The sequence below is a fragment of the Lathyrus oleraceus genome, chromosome 2 (assembly GCF_024323335.1).
Source record: "Lathyrus oleraceus cultivar Zhongwan6 chromosome 2, CAAS_Psat_ZW6_1.0, whole genome shotgun sequence".
NCBI lineage: Eukaryota > Viridiplantae > Streptophyta > Magnoliopsida > Fabales > Fabaceae > Lathyrus > Lathyrus oleraceus.
In genome coordinates, this window is record NC_066580.1 from 290916468 (window position 1) to 290926242 (window position 9775).

The following is a 9775-nucleotide window of genomic DNA, read 5'->3' on the forward strand; positions in this document are numbered from 1 at the left end:
CCCTTACCTGAACAATCCGGCAATCTTTGAGCTTCAAGCTTTTCCGTTCTTCAACCCTTGCTCTCTAGCTCTTCCTCTTTGCCCTTTCTCCACTTTTCACCTTTCAGCGCTTCTCTGTTTCACGTGAAAACCTTTTCTTACCAAATGGGATCTTTTTCCTTATTTCCAACTTATATATTTTCCAATAATTATTATTCCAAAATAATAATAATTCAATAATTCCAAAAATAATAATAATAATAATCCAATTATCTAATTAAATTAATAAATATATTATTAACTTAATTTAAATAATTATCATATTATTATCGGGGTGTTACATGGGCTAGCATGGCTGCCGCTATAGGGTAAAGCCAAAAACAAAGACTGAATTAAGTGTTTGGGTGCCAACCAAACAACTCTTGATTCACAAGATGGACTGCCTCTATATCATCCTAAAAGGGTATAGGCGGGGCCCAAGAGAAAGTATTGTTGTGTACAAGGAACAATATATCACTGCATGGGGAAGAAACAGTTTGAGATCAAAGAAGGATAGTATCTTGGATCCAAGAAAGAGATAAACTCTAAATCGAAGAGCAAGGTGGTGTTTAAACCCAAAAAGACTGAATTAAATGTTTGGGTATGAGCCAAACAACTCTCAATTCATGAGGTGGACTGCCGCTATATTGCCCTAAAAGGATGTACATGGAGCCCAAGGAGAAGTGTAGTTGATCTCAAAAATATGGTCTTGATTGATGAATGAAGAATGATGATTAATAAATAGGGTAGCAATAGATAAGATAACTCGCGAAAAAACTGGGTTCTCCTGCCTATGTATCCTTATAGTGCAATAAGGAAATAAGAGCTTTCGTAGTTTAGCCTACTAAGGCTGAAAGCAAGATGATTGAGGAGGCAAGAGGAGATGATAGATTGGTTGAAAGAGTGGAATAAACTTGATAGTTACTTGATAAGAATCACACTAAAGTCTATGAGTAAAGGTGGATACGATACGCAACGGGTCAAACGTCCCGCACCCAAAGATATCCAGAATGAGTGTAGGAAAGCTCCAGTCTCAATCCTTCTTTACTACTTAAGGCTCGTGGCATGTAATTCTCGTCCTGACTTTCAAGTTGGTGAAGGAGAATCTTTGTTGTTGTTTCTAGTAATGATGAAGAGAGAAAGACTTGATAGTTGATTGACGAGAATCACACTAAAGTCTATGAATAAGGGCGAACGCTTTGAATAGCTAGGACCTACGCCCCATATGCAAAATCGCTCTAGACAAGGATAAGAGAAACTCTGTCTCATCATTCCTTATTACTTATGGCTCATGACGTATGATACTTCTTAACTGACAAGTTGTTGGAGAAGAATCTTGTTTATAACTCCTTGTGTTGATGTTGTCTTGTATGAAGAAGACTTGGTAGCTTATTTGATTTGTATTACACTAAAGTCTGTGAATAAGGGTGAACGCTTTGAATAGCTATGGCCTACGCCCCGTACGCAAATTCGCTATAGACAAGGATATGAGAAACTTTGTCTCATCATTCCTTATTGCTTAAGGCTCGTATCGTACAATTTGAATCGTATTTACCAAGTGTTAACCTTTTATTTATCTTGTATAACCCGTTGCTTGATGTGACTGAGGATGCCTTGATTGAAGATCTGACTTGAGGCTTCGAGCTCCACAGCTTAAAGAAAAAAGTCTTATTAAGTGACCAAGGGTCTTTTGGTCACTCAATTTAGATTGTGGGGTTATACAAGTTCAAAGGATTTAATTGATCAAAATTGCTTTTGACCAATTTGAATCATGGGTTTAAAACAATTGGAAATTATGGTTAATTCTAATATAAGGGTGATAATATAATCAAACTGACCTAAGGGTACATGGTATAGTTAATCAAAGTTAGGTTAAAATCTATGTCAAAAGAATTCTAAGGGAACATGCAATTCATGGTCAAAGATGACAAAATACCCCTAAAGGGTAAAATTGTCATATCATAAAATATTGGATATTAGGAACCAAATTAAATTTTAATCAAAAATTACCAATGCCTAAAATGTAATCAACTTCTAAAACTACTCTAAATGTTAGAAATTAGGCTACATCAATTAAATTCTAAAAGACCATTAAACTCTAAAAACAACTAAGTTCTAATTCCCTAATCCTAATTACAAATATTTCTAAAATTAAAATCTATTGTTTCTAATTAATTCTAATAATCCTAATTAAGTTCTGATGTTCTAAAAATCTATTATTTCTAATTAATTCCTAAAATAAATTATTTCTAATAATTAATCAAGATTAAAGTCTAAAAAAACTAATATAATTCCTAGTTAACACTAAATAACAAAATAAGGCAAGAAACTAGAACATGGGCCTTTGAAGGAAAGGTGGCGCAGGCCCGGATCAGGGGTGTGTCAAGCAATTCGTTTGGGCCAAAAGGCCCAAACCCCATCTAACACTCATTAGGTCGAAGGAGGTGCATGCCAAAAGGGACCATGGTATTCAACACTTATCCTAAAGGCCACTACACGGCCAACCGCACCAAAAGCCCCAAAACAGATAAGGATGAAGGCCAAGAGTTAAGTTCACCTATATCACATATCCGGTAGCTCAAGCGTGCGCAGTCAGAGGTTTTTTTTTAAGCATGTGCTAATTAATGATGATTAACAAAGGGACACATGTGCAATGAATGATACACATCCAAACTCTCTCCTCTCAGTCATCAGAACCTCACCGGAAACGGGGGCTCCGCCACGCCGAAGGCGGCGGAGCGGCCGAACGCCCATTTCGACCACCCAAAGCATCCGTCTTGACAACCTCTCTCTAAACCAACTCTTCGCTTTTATCAATTCTCAGCCAATAATTTGAATTGAAGAACGAAAGCCAGAACCCTAGAACAAGAAAAACTGAAATTAAACCTCTCCCACGGCTCGGTTCGTTACCTAATCTTGGTGTTAAAGCCTATCTACCTCAATTCTATCAACTGGAAACAAGAAAAAGAGAAGTCCAAAGAAGTTCACTAACCTTCGGAATCGGGAATTGCTCCGACCAAGCTCGAGAATGTCAGAGATAAAGATGGGACGAACGTCTGAGAATCAGATAAACTTTAGAACTCTTCGACGCTTGACTCTCTTCTTCTTCTTCTTCTTCTTCTTCTTCTTCTCTGCTTTAGTCTGTAGGATGTGTTGTGGCTGTGACGTTGTGGTCACCGATGGATTGTGAATTGCAGGTCGTTCGTGAAGATTGGATTGGTCGAAGATAGGAGAGTCGAAATTCTGCAGAAGATACAGAATGGATTGAAGAAATGTTGAAGAAGGAGATGGAAGAATCCAGGTTCTGCAGAAGATTGGAAGGTGAGGGGATTAAAGCTCTTGAAGAAGTTGGTGACTCAAAGTGCCGAGTGCAGCACTGAAGGAGAGGATTCTTTTGAATGAACTGAAGGTTTCCTCTTTGTTGATTGAACAATGAGCTCCTCTTCTTCAATCCTCTAGCTCTTGTATGCACGTGCAGTTATGAATGAACGAGTTGTAAAAATCCAAATCTGAACCTCCTCCCAATCTGGATCATGAACCCCAATATATAGGAAGGTAATTCTGTTATTTTGTTAGGCGTGGCTGTGAGGTTTTGTTGTGAAGTAGATGTTGGTTTTGGAAGTTTCTTTTGGTTGTTATTTGTGTTAGAAAGTTAGTTAGGAGTTGTTTTAGAAATCCAGTTATAGTTTGTTATCATTCAGTTACCGGGTTAGTTGAGTTATTGCTCTGTTAGTAAATCCAGTTTCTATTAGAAATCCTTTTTTAGAGTTTTCCATTCTGATTCTTCTATGGATCCCTTTGACAGTTGGTTGGCATGCGTTAGTTATATGGTAGTTAGAGGATCCTATTTCCAGTCTTCACTTGATATAATTTGCTTTGAATGATGGTTGTTAGCATTCAGATTAATCTCATGTAATTGTGTAGATCCTGAATTAAATACCACTGCCATGAGGAGTTGTATGGGCTATTGGCATGAGAATACCTGATCTGAACTGCCATTATTTTGTGTCTTGAAACTACTTTCAATGCTAACAAATGATACAAGATTTCTGGTGATTTTTATTCTTGTATTGGTAGTGTTGGGTTTAATTCATGTGATGAGTGCCATATTGGTTCTGAGTTGATATTTTTCTGGAATTGTGTAGGTTATCACCATGTCTTTGCTTGGACTGTTTGTGGGACAGTGAGGATAGATCATGGCGGTTAGGAATTTCTACGGACCATTGGACATGGAGAAGACTTTGAACCTAACTTATATGGTGATGCCGTTTGAAATGATTATGTACATAAATTGCCATTAAGTTATAAGTGATATGATTAATGTGATGGACCTTATGCCATATGGTTTTGTGTAGGGGTGGCAAAACGGGCCCGACCTGCGGGCCATGCCCATTTTACCCGTCATTTTTTGCGGGGTGGACAAAGGATTTAGGCCCTCACCCTCAAATGTGTCCGTCCCGCCCCGCCCCGCCCCGTTTTTTTTGCGGGCTTTTGCGGGCACGTGTATTTACATAATTTTTTTTTTTATTTGTAGGCTTAAAGAGTGCAGTGCCCGCGGACTTTCCCCGCCCCGCCCTCACTTTTTTGCGGGACAGGTCTAAGTTTTAGGCCCACATCCTCAACTACGACCGCCCCGCCCCGCCCCGTTTTTTTGCGGGCTTTTGCGGGGCGGGCATGCCCGTTTGCCACCCCTAGTTTTGTGATGTATGGCTCGTATTGTAATTACGGGTGGCAAAACGGGATCGGCCCGCTGGGCATGCCCGTTTTGCCCGCACTTTTGTGCGGGGCGGACCGAGGATTTAGGCCCTCACCCTCAAATGTTTTTGTCCTGTCCCATCCCGTTTTTTTTCGCGGGCTTTTGTGGGCACGTGTATTTACATAAATTTTTGCATTTTTAAGCTTAAAGAGTGTAGTGCCCATGGGCTTTCCCCGTCCCGCTCTCACTTTTTTGCAGGGCGGGTCTAAGTTTTAGGCCCACATCCTCAACTATGACCGCCCTGTCCCGTTTTTTTGCGGGCTTTTGCGGGCCAAGCCTAAACGTGGCGGACATGCCCGTTTGTCACCCCTAATTGTAATTATGCAATGACATGTTGTAATATAACTTGGTTGAATATGGTAATGAATGAGTTTGCTTGAGATTGTAAGTTAGATATTTGATGGTTAATGTAATGTATGATTTTGTTTTGCACGGAAATCAAATTGGCTTAAACATTGAAGGATGATGGATGTAATTGAAGTTTATGAAATTTGATTTTGGTGTATGAACTCATTGATTGAACGAATGAGATTGTATGAACGAAATGAAAATTTTGGTTATGAATTGAATGCTTATTGTTTCGAACTTGTATTGAAAACCATTGGATTGTTAATGTGGTGAATGTTAAAAAAATGGATGTAGATGGATTGCATATTGACTTGTAAAGGGGATTTTAATGGTTCATGATAAGAGGTTCAATGGTTCATGATAAAATTGGTTGACTTTGGTCAAAGTTGACCAAAAACTCAACTGTTGACCAAAGTCAACATTTAGTCAAAGTTTAATTTTATTATTTTCTCATGGAATGAACATTGTGATGAATTGTAAACGATTTTGAATGAATGTGAATGGTTTTGCATGTATTTTATGGACATGAATGCAAATAGTCTTCTTATTTTAATGCAAAGGAAACTTTTGTTTCAAATGGAATTTTCCACAAAAACTCCAAATTGCCTTGTTTTGAATCTTGTCATATGGATTTCGAAATGAAATGTAGTAGAATTGAATGCAGATGAATACTTATTTGAATGCAACTAGATGGATCCCATATGATACTCATAATCTAAATAAGCAAGCCCATTCTTCAAAATTTCATATTTGAATAAAAATGAATCACGTGGACTTGGAATTTACTTATGGGCTTGAATCGATGGGCCATAAAAAGGAATGAAAACATGAACAAACATGAATTAACAAGGCCCTGGACCAAATGGATTATCAAACCAAAAAATCATGATCGAGAATGGCATGAGGCAAACCATAATGGCCAATTAGCCCCTAGGATTTCGATGAATCCCAAGTCCAAAAGTCAACCAACAGGTTTTCAACCTAAGCATAGAGCTCCACAAGAAACATCTCAAACCATGGGCCTATACTTAGGGTTCAGAAGCCTAGTTAATTCACATAAGATCAAGCACAAGACCCCCCCTAATAGCAAAGATCAAGAATTAGGGTCAAGAGGTATACATGAATACTTTCAAGAATCAAGGTCTCAAAGAATCCGGAAATTATGGTTTCCCCACATAATGAGCGATACCACAATATTCGGGCCAACACCCCGATTTTCATTAACCACAATCTTGAATCTATGATGTTTGTTAGCATGTGTTGATTATGCGTGAATGATGCATATGAATGAGTCATGAGTGAGTCTCAGGTTATAGGTTACGTGAGAAGCCAAAAAAAGGGGGGGGGGTAAATTTTGGGGTACAACAACTGCCCCTATTTAATCTTCTTGAACCTGAATACAAGAATTGCGGGAGCTTTTTAGGTATTCAAGGTAGAAGAGGACTAAATACTAAAGTATCCAAAAATTTACCCGTTGAGAACGGAGGTAAGAGTTTTGTGTTTTGCCAAGCAAAGGTTAGGCTTTAGGTGTGCTTGTAAGAATTGGCCTTTTGATTTTCTCGTTTGCACGGTTTCATGTTATGCTATATAAGTGATATGCATGAGTGAAACGACATGATTTATGTATGAAGATGATTTATGAAATGGTTAAGCCAGATGCTCATAAAGAGGGAGGTGGGAACTTTTTCCTAGGATAATGGTCATACATACATGATTCTCCGACACCTATTTCAAGCTCAAAAGCTATTGTAACACCTCTAGGTTTGTTTTGAAACATGGAGAGCTTGTACTTGCGTAGCCCTCCTCTGCCTCAGTATACTGGATATTTACGCCAACTACCATAGTTACAAGTTATGGAGTAGCCTTATCATATGAGTATTTCAACTGTCTTTCCCCAACGTCTTGAAACAATATTCCCTTGATTAACCATATTGGGAAGGATTGACTTCTCATGCTCTTGGGGTGGCCTACCCCAATATGAGCCTTGAAGTAACTTTTGCCCCTATCCAACTGATTTAGAGAGATTTGTAGAATCTCGACGTGGTTTCCCTTGATTGATTGACTCTTGAAGAGATCTGAGCTATGGAATATCAGGAATTTTACCAGCCTTCCCAATACGTAAGCTTCCTTGATGTCAAATGACTGTTCGCATGTAAAATGCTCATTTTGAAAATGATAATTGTAATGTCATGCTTATGCAAGTTTTGAAAACTCAAGTGTGTTCACTAAGATTATAACATCTAGTGAATGAATCATTATTTAGAATACCATATTAGTATTAATACAGATGACAAGTAAATCTTTAGGAGTCATCTTAACGCGATCTTACCATAGTATGCTTTCAAAATAAACCCTGCTCCAATTAGGTCTTTTGAGGGTTGTAATGTGGTCTGGTTCACGGTTTTAGAAAGAAAGGATATAAAGCTTAAAACCTATTCTAACCCGCCCATTTTTCGTGATATTCTCCAGTCCTACGCTCGGTTAGCTTAAAACAAGTGTCCATATTTTAGAAAATATTTTGAATATCAGCAATGATGGTTAAGGAACCCACGAGAATTTGGAGCGATAGTCACTCACCTTTTTCTTTTGTTCGCAGTCACAGAGGTTTGCTGAGGATTTTGATATTGATCCTCTAATTTTCATTTTTCGCTTTCCCTGATTTTTGCCTGGGCTGACCCTTTGGGTCTGCAGCCCCCCGGGATTCCCTAACTTTTGCCTAAGTCAATCTTGTTTTCAAGCTTTTGACTTAGCGGGCTTTTCATTTGCTTTTTATTTTTTCTTCATTCCATTTCATCTTTTCCTTTTTTTAGCAAATCCTGCGACACTGCTTTTTGATTCATTGCACGATTTGTGACTATCTCACTCCTTTTGTTGGTAAGGGATGACCATTATGAATTTGTGATTCCATCCTCTTGAGAGGGATATGATTTGATCGATCACTTGATTGGATATTCTCCTTCTGAAATTCTAAACGCAAGTTCGAACTAACTAAAAATTACCCTGCCCCTGGTTAAACATGAGGGTTTTATGTGTATAAAGAAAGAAACTCCTACTTCAAGGCCCAAAGGGGTTGACTAGGGACTAACTTCCTTATCTCTCTGGTGTTTATGGATTGAACAATGCCTTACATTATCAGCACAGTCTTATTCAAAAGCATACAAGCAACAATCTTGTGTATTTTAATTGCATCATTCTCTTTTAATTTTATTTGACAGACAATTTGATACTGACAGAATAAAATATGAGTGAACACGAATGGATTTACATAAAACATGCACGTTTATTTCATTACTATTGTCATCTGAAAACCAGACAAGTTTTACAAATGAACAACATATAAAAAACAAGAAAAGATTACAAATGAGACATGCTTGAATCAAATATGATATTGCTAGCCTTGATACTCCTCTGAAGAGGCAACTGAATCCGAGCGGTCTTCACCACTAATTGCATTTATAACTTGTCCACAGTGGTCTGGCAATAGGTTGACCACGACATTAGGTCTTGCCTCAGAGAATGACAAAACCTTATGATCAATTAGCTCTTGCACTCTTGATTGGAGAGGCCAACAATCCTCGGTAGAATGTCCTATATACCCGACATGGAAGGCACACGAGGCGTTGGGATTGTGCTTTGCATGATATGGGAAAGTAGCAAGTGGGATTTCCTTTTTCTCAATGAGTCCTTTTTGGACAAGGAAAAATAACAGCTAAGCATGTGTCATAGGGATCTGATCATGTTAATGATGCTTTCTATCAAACCGTCTGGTCTTTCTTTGCCCTTGATGGTTATGTGGCACAGTTTGTTGACTTTGCAGAGCTTGAGCCTGAGGAGGCTGCTGATACTGGGACGTAACACCAGGTGGAAATGAGTAGCATGACATAGGCATCAAAGGTACTTGCAACGGTGGATGAGTGAGAGGAATAACCATTGGTCGGAATGTTTGAGTAGAATGTGTAACACCCCGATAAAAATAAGATAATTATTTAAATTAAGTTAATATTATATTTATTAATTTAATTAAATAATTGGAATTATTGGATTATTATTATTATTATTGGAATAATAATTATTGGAAAATATATATAAGTTGGAAATAAGGAAAAAGAGTTCCATTTGATAAAAAGAGTTTTCACGTGAAAACAGAGAAGCGGCTCAAAAAGAGGAAAAGGGCAAAGAGGCAGAGCAAGAGGAAGAAGGTTGGAGAAGAGAAAAGCTTGAAGCTTAAAGATTCGCCGGATTAACTCAGGTAAGGGGGGTTTATCGTTGTTTAATGGGTATTATGGGTTAACATGTAATGGGTAGTGATAAACCGTTGAATTGACCCTAATTGGGACGTTGAATGCTGAAAGATTGTGATGGATAAGTTGTGTTAAAGCTGTAATTGAATCTGTATTTGAGTGTGTTGTGATTTTCCGAACGTATAGCTTTTTACGGAATTGGAATCGGAGGTCCGGAAGTCCTCCAACGGCGGAAAATGCGGAGAATTCTGCATTCTGCTTCGTGTTAGCGCAGGAACAGCTTTCTGTCTTGCGTTAACCGGTTAACCCAGGGTGTTAACCGGTTAACACTGTTATGAATTGTGAAAATATTGCTGTTTTGTCTGCGTTAACCGGTTAACCCAGGGTGTTAACCGGTTAACACTGTTGTGAT

General features: G+C 38.3%; 1 long non-coding RNA gene across 1 annotated transcript; it reads left to right on the top strand.

The window, feature by feature from the left end:
- Nucleotides 1-2470: 2470 nt before the first annotated feature.
- On the top strand, nt 2471-4358 carry LOC127119180 (uncharacterized). Its single transcript, XR_007802700.1, has 2 exons — nt 2471-3573; nt 4164-4358. It is a non-coding gene; the product is annotated as an uncharacterized LOC127119180 (long non-coding RNA).
- Nucleotides 4359-9775: the final 5417 nt, after the last annotated feature.